General features: G+C 49.1%; 1 long non-coding RNA gene across 1 annotated transcript; it reads left to right on the top strand.

Moving 5' to 3' along the window:
* Positions 1–7129: 7129 nt before the first annotated feature.
* LOC147092845 (uncharacterized) lies at positions 7130–13522 on the top strand. Its single transcript, XR_015075077.1, has 2 exons — positions 7130–9801; positions 9888–13522. It is a non-coding gene; the product is annotated as an uncharacterized LOC147092845 (long non-coding RNA).

Here is a 13522-nt window from a genome sequence, read left to right as displayed (position 1 = left end):
CCTCCGACAGTGCGGCGTTCCCTCAGTACTTCCCCTCCGACAGTGTGGCGCTCCCTCAGTACCGCCCCTCCGACAGTGCTGCGCTCCCTCAGTACTGCCCCTCCGACAGTGTGGCACTCCCTCAGGACTGCCCCTCCGACAGTGCGGCGCTCCCTCAGTACTTCCCCTCCGACAGTGTGGCGCTCCCTCAGTACCGCCCCTCCGACAGTGCTGCGCTCCCTCAGTACCGCCCCTCCGACAGTGCGGCGCTCCCTCAGTGCTACCCCTCCGACAGTGCTGCGCTCCCTCAATACTGCCTCTCCGACAGTGCGGTGCTCCATCAGTACTGCCTCTCCGACAGTGCGCCGCTCCCTCAGTACCGCCCCTCCGACAGTGCGGCGCTCCCTCAGTACTGCCCCTCCGACAGTGCGGCGCTCCCTCAGCACTGCCCCTCCGACAGTGCGGCGCTCCCTCAGTACTGCCCCTCCGACAGTGCGGCGCTCTCTCAGTACCGCCCCTCCGACAGTGCGGCGCTCCCTCAGTACTGCCCGTCCGACAGTGCGGCGCTCCCTCAACACTGCCCCTCCGACAGTGCGGCGCTCCCTCAGTACCGCCCCTCCGACAGTGCGGCGCTCCCTCAGTACCGCCCCTCCGACAGTGCGGCGCTCCCTCAGTACTGCCCCTCCGACAGTGCTGCGCTCCCTCAGTACTGCCTCTCCGACAGTGCGGTGCTCCCTCAGTACTGCCTCTCCGACAGTGCGGTGCTCCCTCAGTACTGCCTCTCCGACAGTGCGCCGCTCCCTCAGTACTACCCCTCCGACAGTGTGGCGCTCCCTCAGTACTGTCCCTCTGACATTGCAGCGCTCCCTCAGTACTGCCCCTCCGACAGTGCGGCACCCCCTCAGTACTGCCCCTCCGACATTGCGGTGCTCCCTCAGTACTGCCCCTCTGACAGTGCGGCGCTCTCTCAGTACTGCCCCTCCGGCAGTGCAGCATTCCCTCAGTACTGCCCCTCCGACAGTGCGCTGCTCCCTCAGTACTGCCCCTCCGACAGTGCGGCGCTCCCTCAGTACTGACCCTTAGACAGTGCGGCACTCCCTCAGTAGTGCCCCTCCGACAGTGTGGCACTCCCTCAGTACTGCCCCTCAGACTGTGTGGTGCTCCCTCAGTACTTCCCCTCCGACAGTGCGCTGCTCCCTCAGTACCGCCCCTCCGACAGTGCTGTGCTCCCTCAGTACTTCCCCTCAGACAGTGCTGCGCTCCCTCAGTACTTCCCCTCCGAAAGTGCGGCGCTCCCTCAGTACTGCCCCTCCGACAGTGCGGCGCTCCCTCAGTATTGCCCCTCCGAAAGTGCGGCGCTCCCTCAGTACTTCCCCTCCGACAGTGCGGCGCTCCCTCAGTACTGACCCTCCGACAGTGCGGCGCTCCCTCAGTACTGTCCCTCCGACAGTGCGGCGCTCCCTCAGTACGGCCCCTCCGACAGTGCGGGGCTCCCTCAGTACTGCCCCTCCGACAGTGCGGCGCTCCCTCAGTACTGCCCCTCCGACAGTGAGGCGCTCCCTCAGTACTGCCCCTCCGACAGTGCGGCGCTCCCTCAGTACTGCCCCTCCGACAGTGCGGCGCTCCCTCAGTACTGCCCCTCTGACAGTGCTGCGCTCCCTCAGTACTTCCCCTCCGACAGTGCGGCGCTCCCTCAGTACTGCCCCTCCGACAGTGCGGCGCTCCCTCAGTACCGCCCCTCTGACAGTGCTGCGCTCCCTCAGTACTTCCCCTCCGACAGTGCGGCGCTCCCTCAGTACCGCCCCTCCGATAGTGCGCCGCTCCGTCAGTACTGCCCCTCCGACAGTACGGTGCCCCCTCTGTTCTGCCCCTCCGACAGTGCGGCGTTCCCTCAGTACTGCCCCTCCCACAGTGCGGCACTCCCTCAGTACTGCCCCTCCGACAGTGCGCCGCTCCCTCAGTACCGCCCCTCCGTGCAGCACTCCCTCAGTACTGCCCCTCCGCAGGCAGCCCAAGGACCCCACCCACCCGCCCCTTCAACCACCGTCTGCCCCACCTGTGACAGACTGTAGGTCCCACATTGGACTCATCAGTCACCTGAGAACTCATTATTAGTGTGGAAGCAAGCCATCCTTGGTTCTGAGGGACTGCCTAAGAAGAAGAAGGAAGCAGCTCGTGCGGGTCAGAGAATTGGAGCTCTATCCCTGACCCCAGTGTCTCGCTCCACGGCAGGAGCACAGCCTCACCGAAGTCTCCCTTTAAACTCTTGCGGACTGACCCTGAGTATTGTACGGCCAGTATCGCGCTGTGCAGTTCTGCTCCTGTGTAATTATCTTTCTTGTAAATAAATCTTACTAGTTTCAGCTTGAAGCTAACGGTGTGACAGCGTGCTATTTAGTATAAAATACTTCCCACAGGGGCGGGGGGTGACGCAGGGCTCGCCCATCTCACCGACACTCTTTAATATTTACTTAAATGAGTTGGCAAAACTACTTGAACAATCTACAGCACCCGGCCTCACCCTATATGAATCCAAGGTTAAATTCCTCCTCTATGCAGATGACCTGGTTCTGCTGTCACCAACTAAGGAGGGTCTACAGCAGAACCTGGATGTGCTGGAGTCGTTCTGCCAGACCTGGGCCCTGACAATAAATCCCCAAAAAACCAAAGTCCTTGTGTTCCAGCAAAGATCCAGACATCAGGGACCCAAAACAAATTTCACACGAGAAACAACCAAAATTGAACAAACCACTAACTACACATACTTGGGCTTAAAAATCAGTTCTACGGGAAATTTTCACCTGGCTGTGAATGAACTGAAAGATAAAGCAAGAAGGGCTTTCTATGCCATTAAAAAATCAATCCAAATAGAAATCCCAATTAGCATTTGGCTCAAAATTTTTAAATCAGTAATTGAACCAATTGCACTCTATGGCAGTGAGGTGTGGGGACCGCTAACACAACAAGAATTTGCAAAATGGGACAAACACCCAATTGAGATCCTACATGCAGAATTCTGTAAAAGTATCCTCCGGACTCAAAGGAAAACCGTAAACAATGCATGCAGGGCAGAACTAGGCCAATATCCATTAATAATCACTATCCAAAAAAGAGCCACCAAATTTTGGAAACACCTAGAAATGAGCAACCCCCAATGCTATCATTACGAAGCCCTGAAATGCCAAGAGAGGACCATAAAGAAGAATACCCTCAGTCAACTCGTCCTGGGACTCAGTGAAGTAACTACTAACACTACTAACAATAACCAGCCCCAGGACAGTGACAGCATAACACAAAGAATCCGACCCAACACAATTGTCACTAAGCAAAAGGAAAAATATCTGTCATATTGGACAGAAACAACAAAAACCCAAAGCAAACTCAATTGCTACTTGGCCCTAAACAGACAATACAACATGGCTGATTACCTGACCATGGTAAGGGATAGCAAACTGAGAAAAACCTTGACAATGTACAGACTTAGTGAACATAGCCTGGCGATCGAAAAAGGTAGACACAGGCAAACCCGGCTACCAAGAGAGGACAGGATATGCTCTCACTGCAGTCAGGGAGTGGTGGAGAGAGAGATACACTTCCTCACAGCTTGTAGAAAATATCAGGGCATAAGGGAGAATTTCTACCCAAAATTCACAAAAATATGCCTGGAATTCAGAAATTTGAATGACGACCAAAAACTCCCATACCTACTAGGGGAAGAGAGAAATTGTGTAACCTTAGCGGCACACTATGTTACAGCTTGCCATAAACAGAGGGACAACCATTAAATATAAAAGAGTATATACAAATTATATGAATGTATATTTATATACACTCAGGGATATATCTGTTTATACACTGTATGGATAGATCTGTATTTTTGTGTACAACCATGAATGTTTTTCGACCTTGTTATGCCAATAAAGCGATTTGAATTGAATTGAATTGAATAGTGCCTTTCGGAGTAGACAGGTGGGCGTGGAGGGTGTTCCAAGTGATTCCAGTGTTTCCTACTGGTAATGGCGGATAATTGTTACTCCTGAGCAATGTTCCCTTTAACGGGCTGCGCGGCCCACTCAAATTTCCACCGGTGCACGGTTTTCCCTATTGTCAAGCCGGGCAATTTCCACACACCTTAACGGGGACATTGCTCCTGAGCATGTTATCTCACACACACTTTCACACACACTCTGCAGTGGGGAGTGTCAGGCCTGGACTATAATCTCAAATCTCTGGGGTGGGGCTCGATACACCTCTGCCCTTCTGACTCAGAGCTGGGCGAGCTATCAACGGAGCCGTGACTGACACTTGAGTCATGTTGCTAAATCTGGCCCTATTACCTCAGCAGCAGGATTGTTGATCCTCTGACTGAGAATGCAGTGCCGCTGGGACAAGGGGAGCCAGACTGAGCTGGAGCTCGTCCAGTCCCTCGGCAGCTGAGCAGAACGAGGCGACAACAACAACAATATTCTGATTCAGGAATTTTCCTGTTGCTTTACTGCCTTTGTGGCCTTTTAAAAAGGCGGCACCCTAATTGGCAACTGATAAGAGTTGAGCCCTTGACAATCAATCGGTGACCTTGGGACGGTTGCCACGGCAACCGCTGGCTTATTTTTCTCTCCCAGGAGCCGTGATTGGTCCACTTTGCACAATTTGAAACCCTTGTCTGCCATTGGACCGGGATGGCAGCCACTCACGGGGACTCCGGGTAACCACGTGACCATCACAATGGCCAATCATGGAACCTTGCAGCACAGGAGGAGGCCGATCGGCCCACCGTGCCTGTGCCGGCTCTTTGAGAGAGATGTCCAACTAAACCCACTGCCCCCACCCCACCAACCCTTGAGTCCTTCCGAGACGGGTGGGCGCCGCGGGGACTGGAGCGCATCATCACCCCGGCAAACAGAATTTTAATTTAATTTGTTAAGTTTTATTTAAACTTTTATTAAGTTACAAGTTAATTTACAGTTAATTTGTCCCCCCCCTCCCCGCCCGCTCTTTCCCCAACAGCCCCCGCAAATTTTTCCTCTTCAAGCATTTATCCAATTCCCTCTTTTGAAAGTTCCTAATGAATCTGCTTCCACCGCCCTTTCAGGCAGTGCGTTCCAGATCACGACAACTCGCTGCGTAAAAATAAATTCTCCTCATCTCGCCCTCGAGTTCAAACTAGCAGCTCTCTCAGCAGTTTAAATTACATAGAAACATAGAAGATCGGAGCAGGAGTCAGCCATTCAGCCCCTCGAGCCTGCTCCGCCATTCAATGAGATCATGGCTGATCATCCAAATTCAGTACCCTGTCCCTGCCTTCTCTCCATATCCCCATATCCCTTGAGCCTTAAGAAATATATCTAACTCCTTGAATATATTTAATGAATTGGCCTCAACTGCTTTCTGTGGTAGAGAATTCCATAGGTTCACCACTCTGTGGGTGAAGAAATTCCTCCTCATCTCTGTCCTAAATGGCCGACCCCTTATCCTTCACTTCTCTCGGCCCAGAGAAAACTCTCTCTGTAAATGTGTCGCCAGAGATAATAACTAGAAATATAAATCGGGAGGGAAAGCAACAACTACCCAGTTATTTTAAAATTATGTATGAAATAGCAGTAAATATACAGGAATTAAGTGCATGGAATATACAAATGAATTCCAATACCACAATACCAGCGGGAGCTGTGCTCAAAGAAAGGACGAAAGAGCTTACATTTCTATAGCGCCTTTCACAACCTCAGGATGTCCCAAAGCGCTTTACAGCCAATGAGGTACTTTCGATGTGTAGACACTGTTGTAGAACAGAGCGGCTTGAAAAATCAGCCTCTTTAGGGTTGCATTACCAACTGGATCCTAACTCGCACCAAGTCCCATTCACCCATCTCCCCTGTGCTCACTGACCCACATCGGCTCCTGGTCTGGCAGCACCTCCATTTTAAAATTCTCATCCTTGTTTTCAAATCCTTCCGTGGCCTCTTCGCTCCCCCCCACCCCCTCTCTATCTCTGTAACCTCCTCCAGCCCCCCACAACCCTCCCCGATCTCTGCGCTCCTCCAATTCTGGCCTTTTGAGCATCCCCTGATTTTAATCGCTCCACCATTGGCGGCCGTGCCTTCAGCCGCCTGGGCCCTAAGCTCTGGAATTCCCTCCCTAAACCTCTCCGCCTCTCTCTCTCCTCCTTTAAGACGCTCCTGAAAACCGACCTCTTTGACCAAGCTTTTGGTCACCTGTCCCTAATATCTCCTTATGTGGCTCGGTGTCAATATGTTCGATGAAGCACCTTGGGACGTTTTACTACGTTAAAGGCCCTGTATAAATACAAGTTGGTGTTGTTGCTGGAGCTCCCTAAAACGCAGATTCCCCCGCTGAGATCGGTGAACTTAATGATCCAGTAAATAGTTTGTCTGCGCCTTATAATCCCTGGGGAGATCACGCAAGTGTCCTTATAAGGAAATAAAATAATTGCTTTCACAAAGTATGCTCAAAGGAATGTGCCCGCTTTGGGTTAGATGCTGAACCTCTTGTGCCCCCTCCAATGGGAACGCCACAGCGTAATACAGTCTTAGGCTTATTGTTTCTCTCTTGGGCCTGTAATGTGGGCCCAGAGACACCAGTAATAGTGTGGGTGCCCGCTAGCAGTGCTGGCCGAGTCTTCGGTCATGGGTTATCGGGAATGGTAGCATAATGGCGATGTTACTGGCCCAGACTGATACCTGGGATGGCAGGAATGACATATGAGGAGAGATTGGGTCGATTGGGCTTATATTCGCTGGAGTTTAGAAGAATGAGAGGGGATCTCATTGAAACTTATAAAATTCTAACAGGACTAGACAGACTATATGCAGGAAGGATGTTCCCGATGGCGGGGGAGTCCAGAACCAGAGGTCGCTGTCTAAGGATAAGGGGTAAGCCATTTAGGACAGAGATGAGGAGGAATTTCTTCACCCAGAGAGTGGTGAACCCGTGGAATTCTCTACCACAGAAGGCACTTGAGGCCAATTCATTAAATATATTCAAGAAGGAGTTAGATATATTTCTTAAGGCTAAAGGGATCAAGGGATATGGGGAGAAAGCAGGGACAGGGTACTGAGTTTGGATGATCAGCCATGATCTCATTGAATGGCGGAACAGGCTCGAGGGGCTGAATGGCCTACTCCAGCTCCTATCTTCTATGTTTCTATGTAATCCAGAGGCCTGGACTAATGATCCGTGAGACATGAGTTCAAATCCCACCACGGCAGCTGGGGAATTTAAATTCAGTTAATTAAATAAATCTGGAATAAAAAGCTAGCATCAGTAATGGTGACCATGAAACTATCGGATTGTCGTAAAAAAAACCATCTGGTTCACTAATGTCCTTTAGGGAAGGTAAATCTGCCGCCCTTACCTGGTTTTCAGCCAGCACTAAAGCACAAGCCCCTCTATGCAGGATCAGTCCCCCGCCCCTGCCTCATCATTCCGGCGCTGAATCATCGTGTGTGCCATTAGCCGTGCTTGCATTTTGTGGAAAAGTACAGCAGCGGCAGATCACCGCCTCCCCCAAACCCTGGGGTTTCGCGAGGATGTTGCCAGCACTGGGGAATTTCAGCTACCAGCAAAGATTGGACAGGCTGGGGTTGTTTTCTTTGGAACAGAGGCGGCTGAGGTGTATATAATTGAGAGGCCTAGAGCGGCTAGGAAGGACTCGTTTCCCTTAGCAGAGAGGTCAATAACCAGGGGGCATAGATTTAAAGTAATTGGTAGAAGGATTAGAGGAGAGTTGAGGGGAAATTTCTTCACCCAGAGGGTGGCGGGGGTCTGGAACTCACTGCCTGAAAGGGTGATAGAGGCAGAAACCCTCATCACATATAAAAAAGTACTTGGATACGCACTTGTAACCTACAGGGCTACGGACCAGGAGCTGGAAAGTGGGATTAGGCTGGAGAGCTCTTTGTTGGTCTCCTTCTGAGCTGTCAAATTTCTATGATAGCATTTTAATTTAATTTGTTAAGTTTGCATTAAACTTTTTTTTTCTGTTCAGTTTACAGGTTTGTTTAAAAAAATATATTGGTTGTGCCACATGCTTGACTTTTAATAGGCTAATTTTGCCTATGATAAAGATAAAGTCAGCAGGCTTGGTGCAGACTTTGCTCCAGCCTGATTGCGTCATAGAGGCCACTGCGTAGGCGCAGTGGGGGGGGGGGCGCCTCCTGCATTAATCCGCGCAGGCGCAGTGGGGCGCTGCGGCGGTTGCTCCCGGACCCAAAACAAAACCGGCCGCGACCGGTCTGACGCTTCACCACCACCACCACCCGTGTCAATGCGCCGGAAAGTTTATTATGTATATAAATTATAAAAAAAACCACTGGGCTAAAACCGCCCGGACACATCTAAGAATCATCAAAGGCGTCGCCTGAGAGTCAGTTGGAGGCTCGTCCTGGGCAAATCAAAGGGCCGACGCTGAAGGGCTGGCGGGACTCTTTTTTGTGGGCGGAGTGATCCCCCAGCCCAGGCGCCGCCACCGGCCAGCCTATAAAAGACGTCGAGCGGGCTTTGTTGCGCAGTTAGCGACGGAGCGGAGCGGTGGGAGGTTGTGGAAGGGAGGAGAGCGGGAGGGATCGCGGCGGAGCGGGCGAAATATTATCAAACAAGTCCGAACTGAAGAGAATTCAAGCGGCTTTTTGATATTAAAGCGGGCGGAATGCTGAGGGGATGAGGGAGGGAGGGTGGAATCTGGTAGCGGCGAGGAGGCTCCGGCGGTGAGGTTCAGGCGGCGAGGAGGCTCCGGCGGTGAGGTTCAGGCGGGGAGGAGGCTCCGGCGGTGAGGTTCAGGTGGGGAGGTGGCTCTGGCGGTGAGGTTTAGGCGATTATGGGCGGCGGGGCGAATCGCGAAGCCGGGGGTGGGCGTGCGGTGCGGTGGATTTAGTGCCGGGGATTGCGGCGCGGATAGACTAGGTAGAGATGTGGCGTTGGGCTCGTTAGGGTCGCGAAGCGTGAAGGAAAATTCTAAACTGTCGAAGGAAAGGTTTCGCGGGCGGGGCGCCCGCCATTTTGTCGGGTTGGTTCGGGATTGGCCGCCATTTTGTCTGGGGTGGGTTCGGGATTGGCCGCCATTTTGTTTGGGGTCGGTTTGGGCTTGGCCGCCATTTTGTCTGGGGTTGGGCCGGCCGCCATTTTGTGGCTCGGCCGCCATTTTGTGAACCTTTGAACATCAAATGGTGGTTCATTTTCCCCCAGCTCCTCCCAAAAAAAACCCACACGCCAACCTTTTGAGAGTTGCTATCAATGGTTGAAAGCTTCTGGGTTTAGTTTGGAGGGAGGGTGAAACTAAGTCAACTGGAGTTTGAGGGGGCAGGGAAAAACGATGTTGTCTATTCTAAGGCAACTGGAGTTACTTCTGGTGGCCCGTCAATGTGCTACTGGCTTATAATTTAATAAACTGGCCAGTCAAGGTCTGAGAAGGGGTGGAAAAGGATGGGAGGGGCTGCTCAACAATTTTCCCTCACTTGTTAATATCCCAAGTCCGATGGGCTGGTGTGGCATGGAGATTAAAAAAAAAAGTTTCCGTACCGTCCGAAGAGTTAAGCTGGGGGTTTACTTGACTTGTTTTGTTCAAACCCTGAAGTCGTGCCAGGTCTAAGTTGTAACTGTGCCGGGCGCGAGGCTGGAACCCGACCAAGAAAGCTGCTTTTCATTTTTATCTCTGCGAAACTAATTTGTTATAATTAGCCGCAGAATTAAAAAAAAAAAAAAAGCTGATTGGAGGGCGTTGGATCACTTTGAAGGTTTTAGATGTCACGGTGCCTGCCGTTTGTGGGAGAGACTTGTTCTGAAGGTGCGGTGCCCAGATTATTGAAGGTGAAGTTGAGTTGTGAAGGACTGACCTGTAGAGGACGTGAGCGGAAATCGCCCAGAACTGACATGAAGCGTGGATGTCTTAACAGGCAGGTTAAGATGGAAGAATGTCTTCGGGAGGAAGGGGTTTGGATAGGAAGAAAGCCTGAAGCAACGCAAATGTGAGGTAGCCAGTCCAGATGAAGAGTCCCTGGAGGAAGGAAGGCTTTGTGGAAGCTCAGAGCAGGGGTCGTTGAGGCAGAGGTGGATGAAGAGATGAAGGGTTGAAATCTTCTGGACCAAGTCAGATAGGAAGAGTGAAGAAGAGAAAAAAAGCGAGGCTGGTTTGTATGTTGAGAGCCCAGTAACTTGATATAAACTTGCTAACATTGCAAAATCTTGTACAGTTAATTTGAGCTGGCTGTAATTTAATTTGAGCTGGCTGTAATTTTAACTACGTGGGATTCCTGGGGTGGGCAACAATGTTGAGTTTTATTTTTCAGGCCTCTGATTCTGTAAGCAGTTCCAATACTGGAAGCTTTCTGCAGCAAGATGACATGGCTGTGTCATGCTTTCTAGGGAGTGCTGATGTGAGTTTTGCATCGGACCCAGTTATTGCTTTGCTCTTCGTATTTTCTGTCTTACCTAAGTAGGCTGAGGTTCAATATCCTTGTATGCAAGTCTGATGCGTTCAGGACACCATGGCACGAATAAGCAACTAAGGTTCACTTCTCAACAGCTAAGTGCACGTTTGGACTTTACAAAACTTTATTTCCTGGTAAATTTATTCATCCTAGCATCTTGACTTATGGTTAGATCTATATGATCAGCTGCAAAGGCTAATAATGATGGGGGCAGTGAGGAGGAGGGGGGTCATGATTATATCTATCTTGGCTTTAAGCCTGCTGCAAGAAAGTTTAGACTCCAGTTTTAAAGTCTGCTTTGTAAAGTATATTTCACTGTTTGGGCCAGTGTAGCATTCAGTTGCTTATAGGCTTTAAGCCGGGGGTGGATGATAGAGTTGAAATTTGGGGTTAACAGGCTGTTGGGCTTTAAGCCTACATGTGCCTGGGGCTTTATGCCTACATTATTCAAAGATTTGAGGGGGGCTGTAAATTTCAGTTGGACTGGCTTTATGAGCATCTCAAAGCATAGCTTTATGCCTGTGATGCTGAAGTCTTGGATCTGGAGTGTTCAATGTTAATTTAAGCTGCTGATGCATGTAGCTGGGCTTTATGCCTGCAATTAACATTATCTGGAGGGTACTGTACCAACTTTAAACTGTCTGGGCTTTATGCCTGGAGTGAAGTTTCAGTATAAACTTCTGTTCTACTTGTATATGGACTTTATTATGGCTGTAGGACAGAACTGGAATTGTGGGCTTTATGCCTGTACAGAACTGAAATTGTGGGCTTCATGCCTGCAGTATAGAAGTAGAATTATGGCTGCAGTACAGAACTGGAATTGTGGGCTTTACGCCTGCAGTATAGAACTGGAATTATGGGCTTTACGCCTGCAGTATAGAACTGGAATTGTGGGCTTTACGCCTGCAGTATAGAACTGGAATTATGGGCTTTACGCCTGCAGTATAGAACTGGAATTATGGGCTTGACGCCTGCAGTATAGAACTGGAATTGGGCTTGACGCCTGCAGTATAGAACTGGAATTATGGGCTTGATGCCTGCAGTATAGAACTGGAATTATGGGCTTTACGCCTGCAGTATAGAACTGGAATTAAGGGCTTGACGCCTGCAGTATAGAACTGGAATTATGGGCTTGACGCCTGCAGTATAGAACTGGAATTATGGGCTTTACGCCTGCAGTATAGAACTGGAATTATGGGCTTTACGCCTGCAGTATAGAACTGGAATTATGGGCTTTACGCCTGCAGTATAGAACTGGAATTATGGGCTTGACGCCTGCAGTATAGAACTGGAATATGGAATTCAGTGGTTGGGGGGTTAAGGGTTGGCAAAATGGTTTCTAGTTCTTATTTTTCAGGCTTAACAGACCATAATCAGGTCAATAACCAGGAACACATTGAAATTGCTCATCAGAAGATTCATTCCAACTTGGGTCACCGGCTTTTTGTGTATCATAATTGGCTACTTAAGAGCTCTGTAGGCAGCATCTAATCCCGCAAGAACACTTCCTGCTTTTCATCAGGACACAGACTGATTCAGTTAAGTGCGAGCAATGTTTCTCTACATGTCAGTTTCAAAATCAGTAAATTTGTAAACGAGTGTAAAATGTTAACTTGTAAATCATGTAGTTTTCCCCATTAGTATTCCCATTAAAGTAACTTTGTAAATTAATGCATCTAGTGGCAAAAATAAAAATCCATTGTCTGGTGGGTAGATAATGGGTGGGGTACAACAAGCTCTCCTAGACTTTTCTTACAGATCATATAGACCCCTTGATGTCAGTAACAGACCATGGCTGCAAGGAGCCTAACCCTTCAGGACCGTGGAGATGGAAGTTGAGCTTGAATGTCCAGTAAAGCCATTTAGGAGCGTGCATATTGGAGCCTTCACTGGCAAAGTCCATTTTTCTGTCGTAACGGTTCTTTCTGGCTAAAAGGTTGCCGATAAGTTCTTAAACACTTCTCATCAGTTTTAAGTGTGCCTAACTAAAGGTAACTGTTTTGCTTTCTGCTCAACAAGTTGGCTTAACCGTCTGCATGTCTGAGATACTAGTAACTAAGACTTTGTTAAAGCAGTGAGGTGGGAACAAAGTTCAACTCCCTTTCCCAGATCAGTAGACTAGATTGCTTGTGCTGGCCATTAATGGGTGTTTTGTGCTGAGACCCTTTGAACAAAAAGGTAGCCAACAGATTGATTTAAGAAACAAATGACTATTTACTGAATATATTGGAGCAGATCTAGTATTAAGAACAAATTTGTAACTAGTTTAATTTGAGGAAATGCAAATTGCTAGGGTGGAACAAGTGCTGTTGAGACTTTTGCAGGCATCCAGGGAGACACATCTGCAATGCGTCAATGAAATAATGTAACTTCCACATGGGACCAAAAAGATGGTGAGGATTGAGCTGTAATAAGTGTCGAGTGGAGCCCAGGGTCTGTAATGACTGTTTCATGATAGGACAAGAACTGAGTGATGGCATCCTGTTGCAGTGCTGAAGATAAGTCAAACACATAATGTTTCCTATTTGGAGTTGTATCTAGTGGTAGTGTAGTATTTCTTGGCAAAACTAGGCTCACCAAAGCAGTATATGAATACTGCCTATATTGGTATTGCTGGAATACTGGAAATTCTACATTTTGCATGGAGGAATTCCAATATGAGCAAAAATAACATGGGGCTTTGGTATTCTGTCTTGTATAACACTCACAAGCTTGAATTCCAGCCCTGTTTGAAAAAAGGTTTTGAAAATGTTCACTGCCATACAAGTTTATGTAATACTGCTTTTATATAGATGTCCCTTAAGTACTGGTGTTCAGATACTTGGTAATGTTAATATACTTGTCATTGATTAATGGAGTGCTTGTATACACTTGCCAATAAATTTCCCAATGTTTGTTTAGAGGAATTTCTGTTCATATTTCTTGATGTGGGATTTGGGGAATAGCAAGGGAAAAGTTGTCCCAAGATTTTATTTTCCAGGTGTGCTCCTACAAAGGTTTTCCTGGTGTGGAAAGTTGTCTGTTGAAGGTTCTTTTAAAGCTCTCTGCAAAATCGGCAAGTAAAACTCCAAATAACAGCAGAATTAAAAAAAAAAAACAAA

The sequence above is a fragment of the Somniosus microcephalus genome, unplaced genomic scaffold (assembly GCF_052327205.1).
Source record: "Somniosus microcephalus isolate GS21.2 unplaced genomic scaffold, FLI_Smic_1.0 unresolved_chr2, whole genome shotgun sequence".
NCBI classification, from domain to species: Eukaryota; Metazoa; Chordata; class Chondrichthyes; order Squaliformes; family Somniosidae; genus Somniosus; species Somniosus microcephalus.
The sequence above is the reverse complement of the archived record's forward strand: the minus strand, read 5'-3'. Positions and strand labels throughout refer to the sequence as shown.